This window comes from Hemitrygon akajei, chromosome 21 (assembly GCF_048418815.1).
Source record: "Hemitrygon akajei chromosome 21, sHemAka1.3, whole genome shotgun sequence".
NCBI classification, from domain to species: domain Eukaryota; kingdom Metazoa; phylum Chordata; class Chondrichthyes; order Myliobatiformes; family Dasyatidae; genus Hemitrygon; species Hemitrygon akajei.
In genome coordinates this window covers 67,597,402-67,612,782 of record NC_133144.1, presented here as the reverse complement: position 1 = coordinate 67,612,782, position 15,381 = coordinate 67,597,402, and positions in this window count along the sequence as shown.

The following is a 15,381-nucleotide window of genomic DNA, read 5'->3' as shown; positions in this document are numbered from 1 at the left end:
TGGCCTTCCTGTCAGCTTGAACCAGTCTGGCCATTCTCCTCTGACCTCTCTCGTTAATGAGGCATTTGCACCCACAGAACTGCCGCTCACTGGATGTTTTTTTGTTTTTCACACCATTCAAGTTAAACTCTAGACTGGGAGTTCGCAACCTGGGGTCCACTGACCCTTTGGTTGATGGTAAGGCTCACTGGCATAAAAAAAGCTTGGGAACCCCTGCTCTAGAGACTATTGTGCATGAAGATCCCAGGAGATCAACAATTTCTGAGATATTCAAACCACCCTGTCTGGCAACAACAATCATTCCAGTCAAAGTCACTTAGATCATATTTCTTCCCCATTCTAATGTTTGGTTTGAACAACAACTGAACCTCTGCATGCTTTTTCTCACAAGCATGGATTTGGTAGCACAGTAGAAACGGCAATTGCGCTTGTGAATTTGCACATGACAGCTAATTATTATTTAATCATGATAGTATTTAATTCCATACTTGTCACCTTGGTGCTTGTCAAGACTTGGACAGAGCACAGCAACACTTCGTTGCCCGTTTGCTTTTGACCTTCCCTGAGAAATTGGAGTTTCGAGTCAACTGGCTCTGAAGACTAGCAGTATTCATTTAGTGTTTAGATTTTCTTTTCCTCCAAGACAGAGATCACAGAATCATCAGGTGCAGCAGGGATCTTCGCAGCTGTAAACACAAAGTACACCGCAGATGCTGCGGTCAAATCAACACGGACAACACGCTGGAGGAACTCAGCAGGCCGGGCAGCATCCGTGGAAACGAGCAGTCAACGTTTTGGGCCGAGACCTGTCGAAGGGTCTCAGCCCAAAACATTGACTGCTCATTTCCACAGATGCTGCCCAACCTGCTGAGTTCACAGCTGTAGTTACATTCTCCCTTTCAAAGCAAGCAGAGAAGGCGTTGAGTTCATCTGGTAGTGAAGTATCACTGTCATTCATGCTCATGCTGTTGGGTTTTGCTTTGTAGGAAGTAATATCTTGCAAACCCTGCCCGATTTGTCGTACATCCAGTTGAACTCAGTTTGCTGGCATTGTAATAGTGTTACGCTAACCACCACCTTACCATGCTTCCCTGAAATATATCATGAAATTTGTTCCTTTGCAGTTGAAGTACAGAGCAAAGACAAAATTACTATGAATTAAGGAATCAGTAAATAGATCCAAAAAGGGAATAGCAAGGTAGTGTTCATGGGTTCATAGACCATCCAAAAATCTGATGGCAGAGGCGAAGAAGCTGTTCCTGAAACGTTGAGTGTGGATCTTCAGGTTCCTGTGTTTCCTCCTTGATGATAGAAATGAGAAAAGGACATGCCCTAAATAGTGAGGGTCCTTGGTGATTGTTGGTATTTTCTTGAAGCACCACATCTTGAAGATGTGCCTGATGGTGGGGAGGATTGTACCTGTGCTGGAGCTACAATCCTCTGCAGCATAAATTAGTGTGTGAAGACCACCTCCCCCTGAGGTGTTATTAAATCCACATCTGTCAATACTTCAGCTCCAACCAATCCCTGCCTGACCAGGTTAACATAAAACAGCATCATCTGGTGAGCACAAACGAGCTTCATTAATCCCGATATTAACCATGATCTCTATGAAGTCACCTCTCATCCTCATCCACTCTGAAGAGAAAATCTCTCGCTCACTCTGCCATTCCTCAGCCTATAACAAGTGACTGAGGGCTTCTCTAGCTCACTCTGCCATTCCTCAGCCTATAACAAGTGACTGAGGACTTCTCTAGCTCACTCTGCCATTCCTCAGCCTATAACAAGTGACTGAGGGCTTCTCTAGCTCACTCTGCCATTCCTCAGCCTATAACAAGTGACTTTTGGCTTCTCTCGCTCACTCTGCCATTCCTCAGCCTATAACAAGTGACTGAGGACTTCTCTAGCTCACTCTGCCATTCCTCAGCCTATAACAAGTGACTGAGGACTTCTCTCGCTCACTCTGCCATTCCTCAGCCTATAACAAGTGACTGAGGACTTCTCTAGCTCACTCTGCCATTCCTCAGCCTATAACAAGTGACTGAGGACTTCTCTAGCTCACTCTGCCATTCCTCAGCCTATAACAAGTGACTTTTGGCTTCTCTCGCTCACTCTGCCATTCCTCAGCCTATAACAAGTGACTTTTGGCTTCTCTCGCTCACTCTGCCATTCCTCAGCCTATAACAAGTGACTGAGGACTTCTCTAGCTCACTCTGCCATTCCTCAGCCTATAACAAGTGACTGAGGACTTCTCTAGCTCACTCTGCCATTCCTCAGCCTATAACAAGTGACTGAGGGCTTCTCTAGCTCACTCTGCCATTCCTCAGCCTATAACAAGTGACTTTTGGCTTCTCGCGCTCACTCTGCCATTCCTCAGCCTATAACAAGTGACTGAGGGCTTCTCTAGCTCACTCTGTCATTCCTCAGCCTATAACAAGTGACTTTTGGCTTCTCTCGCTCACTCTGCCATTCCTCAGCCTATAACAAGTGACTGAGGGCTTCTCTAGCTCACTCTGCCATTCCTCAGCCTATAACAAGTAACTGAGGGCTTCTCTAGCTCACTCTGCCATTCCTCAACCTATAACAAGTGACTGAGGACTTCTCTAGCTCACTCTGCCATTCCTCAGCCTATAACAAGTGACTGAGGACTTCTCTAGCTCACTCTGCCATTCCTCAGCCTATAACAAGTGACTTTTGGCTTCTCTAGCTCACTCTGCCATTCCTCAGCCTATAACAAGTGACTGAGGACTTCTCTAGCTCACTCTGCCATTCCTCAGCCTATAACAAGTGACTTTTGGCTTCTCTAGCTCACTCTGCCATTCCTCAGCCTATAACAAGTGACTGAGGGCTTCTCTAGCTCACTCTGCCATTCCTCAGCCTATAACAAGTGACTGAGGGCTTCTCTAGCTCACTCTGCCATTCCTCAGCCTATAACAAGTAACTGAGGGCTTCTCTAGCTCACTCTGCCATTCCTCAGCCTATAACAAGTGACTTTTGGCTTCTCGCGCTCACTCTGCCATTCCTCAGCCTATAACAAGTAACTGAGGGCTTCAGATGAGGGCTGTGTGTCATGGAACATAGAACATAGAAGAGTACAGCACAGGAACAGGCCCTTCAGCCCACAGTGTTGTGCTGAACCAATTAAATTAGTAATCAATAGTCATGTTGTCACTCACTGAGCACGGCAGGCAGGTTCCAGACCGAGAGGGTTCAGAATCAGACAGGATCAGGTTTATTATCACTGACATGTGTCATGAAATTTCTTGTTTTGCAGCAGAAATACAGTGTAATACATAATAATGTTTTTAAAACTAAAATTTTAAAATATCTACAGTTAATTGGTCAACCTCCACTTTAAATATACCAATGACTTGGCCTCTACAGCCGCCTGTGGCAATGAATTAATTCCACAGATTCACCACCTTCTGGCATAAGAAATTCCTCTTCACCTCTGTTCTATAGAGACATTGTTCTATTGTGAGGCTGTGTCTTCTAGCCCTAAACTCCCCCACTAGTAGAAACATCCTCTCCATTTCCAGTCTATCTAGGCCTTTCAATATTCAAAAGATTTCAATGAGATCCCTCACATTCCCCTAAACTCCAGTGAGTACAGGCTCAGAGCCATCAAACACTCCTCATACATTAACCCTGTCATTCCCAGAATCATTCGCGTGCACCTCCTTAGGGCCTTCTCACTGCTAGCATGTACTTTCTGTGATAAGGCTCACAGAACTGCTTACGTATTCCAAATGCAGACGAATGTCTTATAAAGCCTCAGCATTACATCTTTGCTTTTATCTTCTAGTCCTTGCAAAATAGCGCTAACATTACATTTGCCTTCCTTACTACTGACTTAACTTGCAAGTTTACATTTGAGATTATCAGTTGATCACTGTTATGAATTAGATTCTCAATTTCAAAGCCATATCTTCAGTAAGAACCACTTTATTCAGCATTAATCTGTCAACACTTCCTGGGCTGAAGCTGTTCTCTGAATTAGGACTGCCTCCTTGCACTAATGCACGTTGCACGGCTGTTAGTTGTTTCCATGAGAAAATGAACTGGAGAAATTAATGAGTGGGTGAACCAAAGATCAGGCAAGCACTTTAACTATTGTGTGCATAATTACTGGTACTGGGACTCTAAAAGCAGGAAATGGCAATTTATTTGACTTACAGTCTGTATTTTCCTTGCAGAGTTTTGACAAAAGTGAACTGTGGAGCCTTTGATGCAAACCTCTTTTGGCACAGCCTCCTGCAGCTGGGTTACCCCACCAGCCACGAGTGCTGGCCGGATCCGGGTGGCTCTCTGCATGAACCACAGCAGAGGAGCCACCCCATCCAGTGGGAATACAGCTCAGGTCCGATCCAAAAACAGCCTGGGTGCAGATACAGGAACACTGAAGAGGCATTTAGAGAGGTAAATGATCAGGCATATGGACCATCAAGCATGTGGGATGAGTTTAAACTGGCAACAAGTTTGAGTTCAAGTTTATTGTCATTCAGTCGTACAGATATATGCCACTAAACAAAACGATGTTCCTCTGGACCAAGGTACACAACACAATACATATAGCTCACATACAACACATAAAGTAATAATACCACAAATAAACTAACAAATAATAAAATATATTCCAGAAGACTGACATTTAGGATAAGGTGCATTTACAACACAAGTTAAGAAGTAAACAGTGTAACACTACTGGCGCTTCACACAGGATGAGACCTGGGAGGAGACAGGGAGTTCACTCATCTCACAGCCTGGGGGAGAAAGCTGTTTCCCATCCTAACCATCCTTGTCCTAATTCTGCTGTACCTCCTGCCTGACGGTAGTGGTCAAAGAGACTGGGGGACGGACGGGAAGGACCCTTCACAATACTAAGAGAACAGCATATGCAGCACTGCTGATAAATATTTCGGATAGGTGGAAGAGAGTCATCAAAGGTTACTATAGATATATTGGGCCTAAAGTCCTGTACCTGCATCATGCTGTTCTATGTTAACACCAGCTTTTCTCAACAGCCAATGCTGCCCTGTGTAACTCCATATATTACTGGTAACACAACACGTTCAGTACTTGCAAAGTGCAAAACTGGTCACCATGAATCTTTTGGAAATGCGCAAAAGGCTGGAGGAACTCAGCAGGTCCGTCAGCATCCACAGAGGGAATGGTCAGTCAACATTTCAAAGTTCAAAGTAAATTTATTATCAAAGTATGTATGCAATATGTCACCATATTCATTTTCTTGTGGGCATTCACAGTAGAACAAAGAAATACAATGGAATCAATGAATACACACAAAGACTAACATACAACCAATGTGCAAAAGAAGAAACTGTGCAAATACACTAAATAAATAAACAAACAAACAAGAAAATAATACTGAGAACATGAGGTGTGGAGTACTTGAAAGTAAGTGTAGGTTATGAAGTCAATTCAGAGTTGAGGTGAGTGAAATTATCCACATTGGTTCAGGCACCTGATGGATGGAGGGTATTTACTGCTCCTGAACTTGATGGTATGGGAGCAGGACTCCTGTACTGCCTTCCTGGTGGTAGCAGTGTGAAGAGAGCATGACCTGGATGGTGGAGGTCAATACCCTTCATCTCCAGCCAGCAACAATAAACAATCCACTGATTGTCCTGAGTACTGATGATGGGACTCGACCTGAAATGCCGACTGTCCATTTGCTCTGTAGGTTAATTCCACCCACCCACCCTCTCCTTCACCACTACAGTGCTGGTTGTAAACACTCTGACTCTGTCTGTAAGACAAGCAGGAGAAACAGCTGGGAAATATGAATCAGCTGCCCCAAAAACAAAAACACCTTGAGATGCCAAGGCTGGAGCGTGACACTCCCCTCCAGGATGTCCCCTGACATTGGAGAGGAAGGATTTGATGTTGAGTGTTGCTGTCTGGCAGAGATTCAGAGAGACATTGTGTCTGCTGCAGAAACCACCCAGGTCACTGTTCAGATTTTAATACACTGCTCAGCCAGTTTCTGGCACCTTCATGACTCCCTGACTAGAGCTGCTTCCAATACAGTTTCTCCAAGTTCAGGTAATTTATTTGGCACAAATCTTTATTTGTCTCAAAAAATGAAGCACAGATTCTAATGGCTCAAAAAGATGAATGCTTTATTTTATATAGTTACTAATCCACACCTGTCTAACAATTAAATAATCCTGCTAGTGTTACTCTATGTGTTATTGTGCAGGGGAAATGTATTTCTAACTTTAGGATCCTAGTAGGAAACCTCATCAACTAGAATGAAATGTTGAAAATATTTGGAAAATCAGACCATGCCAGAATTTCCGTCAAAGATCCCTACTGTCCGCGGAGGCCATCCATCATAGAGAATGGAGGCTGAAAATTACCTGTTTAAATTCTTCCATTTGCTTTCAAATCCCGCTGTGATCTTGCAAAATCTCCTCCAGCAATTCACCATTCTGATCTCTTCATCAATGCTAAATTTAATTATCCCATCTCTAATGGCCAGATCTTTAGCTGTCAAGGATAGGAGCTCTTGAATTCCACCCAAACATCTCCACATCATCCCTTTCTGTCCTTCCTTACAATACTTTTTAAAATCTATCTCATTGACTACATTAGTGCTGACAGAAGCCCTGTGGCTTGCTGTAAGCTTGTGTCTACTATCATTCCTGTGCTTAGTAATCAGCTTCCCCTCTCTTTACTGTGCTTGGCATGAATATTCCTCACACAGAGAAATTAAGCAGCTTATTTTCAATGTGTTAGGATTCAGCCAGTGTGTTAGACACAAGGATGTTCTCATACCTTGTTTGAAAAAAATTCCTTGAATGAAAATACCATCAGAATTAGAATCTCTTCAGAATCAGAATCAGAATCCCTTAGATTGGGCGTTGTGTAATAACCCAGGTCTTATTAGGGAGCTTAACGTAAAGGAACCCTTAGGAGACAGTGATCATAATATGATTGAATCCATACTGCAATTTGAGAGAGAGAAGCATTAAGTCACACGTCTCAGCATCACAATGGAATAAAGGGAATTACAGAGGGATGAGAGAGGAGCTTGCCCAGGTGGATTGGAGAAGGATACCGGCGGGGATGGCAGCAGAGCAGAGGTGGCTGAGGTTTCTGGGAATAATTCACATGGCGCAGAATAGATACGTCCCACAGAAGTTGTTCTCAAATGGCAAGGCCAGGCAACCGTGGCTGACAAGGAAAGTTAAGGACTGCATGAAAGCCAAGGAAAGGGCATATAAGTAGCAAAATAAGTTAGAATATTGGGAAGCTTTTAAATTCCAAAAAAACTCACCTGAAGGGAAAAGATGAAATATGAGGAAAAACTAGCCAATAATATAAAGCAGGATACAAAAAGTTTTTTCAGTTATATAAAGATTAAAAAGGAGGTGAGAGTTGATATTGGACCACTGGAAAATTATGCTGGTGAGGTAGTAATAGAACATAGAACATAGAATACAGGCCCTTCGGCCCACAATGTTGTGCCGACCCTCAAACCCTGCCTCCCATATAACCCCCCAACCTTAAGTTCCTCCATATACCTGTCTAGTAGTCTCTTAAACTTCACTAGTGTATCTGCCTCCACCACTGACTCAGGCAGTGCATTCCACGCACCAACCACTCTCTGAGTAAAAACTCTTCCTCTAATATCCCCCTTGAACTTCCCTCCCCTTACCTCAAAGCCATGTCCTCTTTGGGGGACAAAGAAATGGCAGATGAACTTAATGGGGACTTTGCATCATTCTTCACTGTGGAAGACACTAGGAGTGTGCCAGAGGTCCGTGAGTGTCAGGGAGCAGCAGTGAGTCTCGTTACTATTACATCGGAAAAAGTGCTAGGAAAACTCGAAGATCTCAAGGTTGATAAGTCATCTGGACCAGATGCATTACATCCCAGTGTCAAGAGAGAGGTTGCTGAAGAGATAACTGATGCATTGATTTCAAGAGTCACTTGATTCAGCCATGGTCCTGGAGGACTGGAAGATTGGAAATGTCACTCCACTCTTCAAGAAGGGAGGAAGGCAAAAGAAAGGAGATTATAGGCCAGTTAGCCTAACCTCAGTGGTTGGGAAAGTGTTGGAGTCTATTATTAAGGATGAGGTTTCAGGATACTTGGAGACTAATGATAAAATAAATCAAAATCAGTGTAGTTTCTGTAAAGGGAAATCTTGCTTGACAAATCTGTTAGAGTTCTTCGAGGAAGTAACAAACAGGGAAAGAGGAAAGGCAGTAGATGTCATTTATTTGTATTTTCAGAAGGTATTTGATAAGATGCCACACATGAGGCATCCTATGGTGTTACAGGAAAGGTATGGCATGGATTGAGGAATGGCTGACAGGCAGGAGGCAGTGAGTGGGAATAAAAGGGGCCTTTTCTGTTGGCTGCCAGTGACTAGTGGTGTTTCTCAGGGGTCAGTATTGGGACCGCTACTTTTCACATTTTGGATTTGGATAATGGAATTGATGGCTTTGTGGCAAAGTTTGGGGATGATACGAAGATGGGTGGAGTGGTAGGTAGTGCTGAGGAAGCAATGAGATTGCAGCAGGACTTAAACAAATTGGAAGAATGGGCAGAAAAGTGGCAAATGGAACACAGTGTTGGGAAATGTATGATAATGTATTTTGGTAAAATGAACAATAGTGCAGACTATTATCTAAATGGGGAGAAGGTTCAAGCATCAGAGGTGCAGAGGGACTTGGAAATCCTCATGCAAGACTCCCAGAAGGTTAATTTACAGGTTGAGTCTGTGGTAAAGAAGGGAAATATAAATATTGGAATTTATTTTGAGGGGAATAGAATTTAAAAGCAAGGAGATAATGCTGAAGCTTTATAAGACACTAGTCTGTCCACAACAGTTTTGGGTCCCATATCTCAGAAAGGATGTGTTGTCATTGAAGAGAGTCCAGAGGAGGTTCATGAATATGCTTCTGCAAATGAAGCAGTTAACATACGAGGAGCATTTGCTAGCTTTGGGCCTGTACTCATTGGAATTTAGAAAAATGCAGGGGAGAATCTCATTGAAACCTACCAAATGTTGAAGGGACTAGATATGGATGTGGAGAGGATGTTTCCTATGGTGGGGGTATCCAGAACTAAAGGGCACAGTGTCAAAATTGAGGGACAACCTTTTAGAACAGAAGTAAGGAGGGATTTTTTTTAGTCAGAGAGAAGTGGAATCTGTGGAATGCTCTGCCACAGACTGCAGTGGAGGCCAAGTCCATGGATATATTTAAGGTGGAAGTTGATTGTTTCCTGATCAGTCAGGGCATCAAAGGATATGGCTTGAAGGCAGGTGTATGGGGTTGAGTGGGATCCAGGATCAGACATGACGGAATGGTGGAGCAGACTTGATGGGCTGAATGGCCTAATTCAGCTCCTATGTCTTATGGTCTTTATTGCTAGTATGTGAAACAGACCAGAATTAATTGTGGTTCGGTGCCAAGCATAAAAGTCAGGACAATACCATAACAGACAACACAACAGCAACCAGCAACTTACAAGACAACAGTGCACACAGCCATGAGCAATCAACAATTAGCAGAACAAATGTCAATAACCAAACTTAAATACATGTGAATATGTGAACAGACTTAATAATTATCAACAGAACAAGGAGAACAGGAAAGGCCATTTAACAGGACGTTCTTAGATATCCCTGCTATACTGAAGCTTGAAGTGAAAGGTTTAACTTTGACTGTTCTGAGGTTCAGTGGAGGATTTAGTTATAGCATCTGCTGTGATTCTATATGATCTCAGCTGATGTACTATCCCACTAGAAGTAAATCTGAAATCCAAATGTCAACAACTTTAATACTGATCAAAGTCAAAGCAAACGTATTGTCAAAGGTTCAAAGATTCATTTATTAGCAAAGTATACAACTTTGAAATTCTTCTTCTTCAGACAGCCACAAGATCAAGAAAGAAAAGAATACCTGTACAATCATCAACCCCCAAATCTCTCCTCCCAGCACAAAGTAAACAAACGAAAACTGAACAGGCACATCATCCCCCAAATCACCCCCCCCCCCAACACAAAAAATGGGAAAGGGATTCATTTTCTTGTAGGCATTTACAGGAAAATTTAAAACATACTATAGAATTGATGCAAAAACATCATCATCAATATGTGCCATGTCTCATAATGTGGGCGATCATGGTCATGATCATAATTATTCTTTCCAACACAGGTGACCCTAGCCATTATCAATAGTCTTCAGAGATTGTCTGCCTGGCGTCAGTGGTCGCATAACCAGTATTTATGATATGTACCAGCTGCTCATACAAAAAGACATTTATACACGTTATAAACATAGGCTGTCAAACAAAAGACAATTTGTGAAAATATAAAACAAGTACTGAGACACACAATCTCCTCATTGACTGATATAACATGTAAGAAGAATGTGGTGTGTTACCATGAAAATAGTATCTAATGAAAGCCAAATTCTGGAACCCTACTCTTTAATTCAGTTTACACAGAATTATATTGGATTTGTGGCAAACCTCTGCTTCCCAAACTCTCCTTTCCTATCAGGTTCTTCCTTCTTCAATCCCTTATTTCTTCCACCTATCACCTCCCAATTTCTTACTTCATCCCCCCACCCCCACCCACCTTCCCCCTCACGTGTACTCCATCCGCAAAAAGCAGAATTTCCCAGTGGTTAACCATTTCAATTCCTATCCCCATTCCCATTCTGGCATGTCGGTCCTCTTCTGCCACAATGAGGCCACTCTCAGGTTGGAGGAGCAACACTTCAAATTCCATCTAGGTAGCTCCAAACTGTATCAATTCCTCCAACACCCTGTAAGTTTTCACCTCCCCCTTCCCTCTTCTTCAATTCTCCACTCTGGCCTCTTACCTCTTCTCCTTTGCTGTCTATCACCTCTCCCTGGCACCTCCCCTTCCTCCCATGATCCACTCTCCTCTCCTATCAGATTCCTTCTAGTCCAGCCCTTTACCTGTTCCACTGATTGCCTCCCAGCTTTCTGCTTCATCTCCCTCCACCACCCACCTGGCTTTACTTATCACAATCTAGCTTGTTCTCCCTACCCTCTTCCCACCTTCCACCTTCTTATTCTGGCTTTGCCCTCTTCCTTTCCAGTCCTAATGAGGCGTCTCAGCTTGAAACGTCAACTGTGTATTCCTCTTCATAGATACTGCCTGACCTGCTGAGTTCCTCCAGCGTTTTGTGTGAGTTGCTTTGTAGAAACTCCTGTGTTTATGAATATTATTTCAGCTGTTTTATGTCAACATATTTGGTCATTTTAGCATTACTGAGCTGCCCTTTAATATCATTAACTTCTACACAGGTTGATTGATTGCTGCTCCTTCTATGCTCCAGCAATGATCGTACTCCACAAGTATTTGCTTCAGACAAAGGTGCCCTCAGCGCAGAGGCCAGTAGATGTGATGAGGGCTTCATGAACGAGAGTTGGAATGTTTGTTTTCTTTTGTGTTGTGCTGGCTCAGTTGCTCAGACATTAGTTACAGTGTGAAGATGCAGAGCACCCTTAGTGCTAGCCCAGTTGACCTCAGGAATACAAGCAAACCAGTGCTAAACGTTCCTGGCAGTCTGCTTACTTCGCAAAACAGCAACAAACCAGAAACACAAGAGATTCTGCAGATGCTGGAAATCCAGAGCAAGACACACAAAATGCTGGAGGAACTCAACAGTATCTGCTAAGGGAAATGCACTTTAAGGGTGTTGATCTGAAACACTGATTGTCCATTTCCTTCCACAGATTCTGCTTGACCTATTGAGTTCCTCCAGCAATTGTTCAAGCATCTGTAGTCTCTTGTAGCCCAACAGGATTCATGATTCATAGTCACATCAACAATAATTTAAGAAGACAGGTCATGGACTAGGAAGCTTAATTAGTTTGGCACAGACTTGTTGGGCTGAACGACTTGTTTCTGTGGTGTACTTTTCTATGACTCTACAATTCTATTCTAAGATATATACTGGCCAATGAGAGGTAAGAAAGAACTTAGTTTTACTAAGTTTTATAAAGATAAGGTAAGTTTTATTTGTCACATATACATCGAAACACACAGTGAAATGCGTCATTTTGCATCAAGGACCAACACAGTCCGAGGATGTGCTGGAGGCAGCAACATAGCATGCCCACAATTTACAACCCCCAACTTTGACCATTCGTCTTTGGAATGTGGGAGGAAACTGGAGCACATGGAGGAAACCCACAAGGTCACAGGGAGAATGTGCCAACTCCTTACAGACAGCTGCAGGAGCTGAACCCCAATCAGTGATCACTCACATTGTAAAGATTTGTGCTAATCACTACTTTGTCCTGCCACCCTGCAATTTATCCTTTTGGGAAGCACGGTGATTGCATTTTTGGTTGCATCAGTAAATAAGTTTAGGTCCCCAGCAAGTACAACAACCTTCCTGGGCAGAGATAGAGCATGGCACAATCGTGGAGCAAGGAGAGACACAGACATCAAAACACAGCAACAACTTGGAAAGGCCTTTGTCAAAGTCGGAGTTAATTGTCATCTGCACAATTGTCATGTCATGTGTGTCCATGTGTGCACAGATACAATGAAAAACCTACCTGCAGCAACATCACTGGTGCATAGCATCAGATAAGCAGTGTTCACAGTACAAATCATACATGATTTTACAAGAAAGAGCACAATCAGAACAAAAAGAAACAAGATCCATTTTAATGCAAAGTGATCATTGTGCTGCTAAACTGTGGTGATTAGGGTTTTGTGGGTTAGTTCAAGAATTGAGTGCGTTTATTATTTATGTCAGTCCCCTTTCCTCACCCATTCCCCTGCAACCTTGTCTCCCGCCAAACAATTCATCCAGCTACATTCCTTTTATTTACTTAATTGCTACACTCATTATTCCAACAGAGACTGTGGTATGGAAATACTACTGTAATACTTCACAGCTAAAGTGTCTGCATGCCCATGGGTTTCAAATCCAAGAACATGCAATTTTTTGAAAGATGTTGTCATTATTCAAGCTAAATAAACTAAATTATTTAATTGTCCAATTTATATTACAAAGTGATGTGAATAAGATAGGAATAATTTCAAAAGGAATGCAAATTGAGCAGCACAAAGTGCCTTTGCTAACAGATTCTCAATGTCCCTCCCTTGCTGTGTGTAGTTTTCCTTGATTCTGAGACCATAAGACATAGGAGCAGAATTAGGCCATTTGGCCCATTGAATCTGCCCCTCAGTTTCAAAGAACAAAGAATAATACAGCACAGTACAGACCATTTGGCCCACAATGTTTTAAATTTCACTAGTGTATCTGCCTCCACCACTGACTCAGGCAGTGCATTCCACGCACCAACCACTCTCTGAGTAAAAAACCTTCCTGTAATATCCCCCTTGAACTTTCCTCCCCTTACCTTAAAGCCATGTCCTCTTGTATTGAGTAGTGGTGCCCTGGGGAAGAGGCGCTGGCTGTCCACTCTATCTATTCCTCTTAATATCTTGTACACCTCTATCATGTCTCCTCTCATCCTCCTTCTCTCCAAAGAGTAAAGCCCTAGCTCCTTTAATCTCTGATCATAATCCATACTCTCTAAACCAGGCAGTATCCTGGTAAATCTCCTCTGTACCCTTTCCAATGCTTCCACATCCTTCCTATACTGAGGTGACCATATTTCACCATGGCTGATCTATTTCCCTCTCAGCCCCAATCTCCTGTCTTCACCCCATATCCTTTCATGCCCTGACTAATTAAGAACATATCAACCTCTGCCTTAAATATACCCAATGACTTGGCCTCCACTGATGCCTCTGGCTAAAGAAATTCCTCTTCATCTCTGTTTTAAATCAACATCCCTCTATTCTGAGGCTTTGCCCTCTGGTCCTAGAGCCCCCCACCATATGAAACATCCTCTCCACATCCACTCTATCAAGGCCTTTTTAACATTTGATAGATTTCAATGAGATCCCACCTCGTTCTTCTGACTTCCGGTGAGTACAGGTCCAGAACCATCAATCAGTGCTTATTCTGTAACCCTTTCATTCCCTGAATCATACTCGTGAACCTCCACTGAACCCTCTCTGATGTCAGCACATCTCTTCTTAAATAAGGGGCCCAAAACTGCTCACAATACTCCAAGTGAGGCCTTACCAGTGCCTTATAAAGCCTTAACATTACATCCTTGCTTTTTTATTCCACTCCTCTTGAAATGAATGCTAACATTGCATTTGCCTTCCTCACCACCGACTCAACTTGCAAATTAACCTTTAAAGAATCCTGCATGAGCACTTCCAAGTGCCTTTGTACCTTAAACTTTTGATTTTTTTTCCATTTAGAAAATAGTCTAGCCTTTTATTTTTTCTATGATGTAAGTGCATACAATACACTTCTCAACACTGTATTCCATCTGCTTCTTTGCCCTTTCTCCTAATCTGTCTAATTCCTTCTGCAGCCTCCCTGCTCCCTCAATGTCCCACATCAGCAAAAGTTTCTGGACTGGTTGAATCATGTCCACGAATGGGAAATCCTACACAAAGTAGCAGATACAGCTCAGTCCATCACAGGCAAAGCCCTGGCCACTATCTACAAGGAGTACAGTCACAGGAAAGTAGCATCCATCATCAAGGACCCCAAACATCCAATCAATGGTCTCTTTTCACTGCTGCCATCACCAAGGAAGTACAGGAGCCTTAGGTACCACACCACCAAGTTCAGGGTTATTACCCTTCAAGAACCAGGCTGCAGAACCGGCGCAGATAACTTTACTCACTTCAACACTGAACTGATTCCACAAACCATGGACTCTACAATGCATGCTCTCAATAATATTTGTTGCATATTCATTAATTTTCATTATTATTATTATTTGCTTTTGTACAGCTTGTCTTCTTTGGCACGTTAGCTGTTTGATTGTCTTTGTTTCAATAGGTCAATAGCTACGTTTAACGTCAGAGAAATGTATACAATATACATCCTGAAATTCTTTTTCTTCACAAGCATCCACAAAAGCAGAGGAGTAACCCAACGAATGAATATCAGTTAAACATTAGTAACCCAAAGCCCCCCCCAGCTCCCCCCTCCCACACACAAGCAACAGCAAGGCAATGACCTCCCCCCACCCCTCCACCACCAGCAAAAAAGCGTCGGCGCTCCCCACCGAGCACGGAAGTGTGCAGCAAAGCATCAATAAAGACACAGACTTGCAGTACCCCAAACACGACTCGTTCACCATTCACGTAGTGTGTAGTTCTTCATTGATTCTGTTGTGTTTCGTTCGATCTGCTGTGAATGCCTGCAAGAATATGAATCTCAGGGTAGTACATGGTAACAGAAAAGTACTTTGATAATAAATTTGCTTTGAATTTTTAATCTTACCTGCCTTGCCCTTCATTCTAACAGGAACATT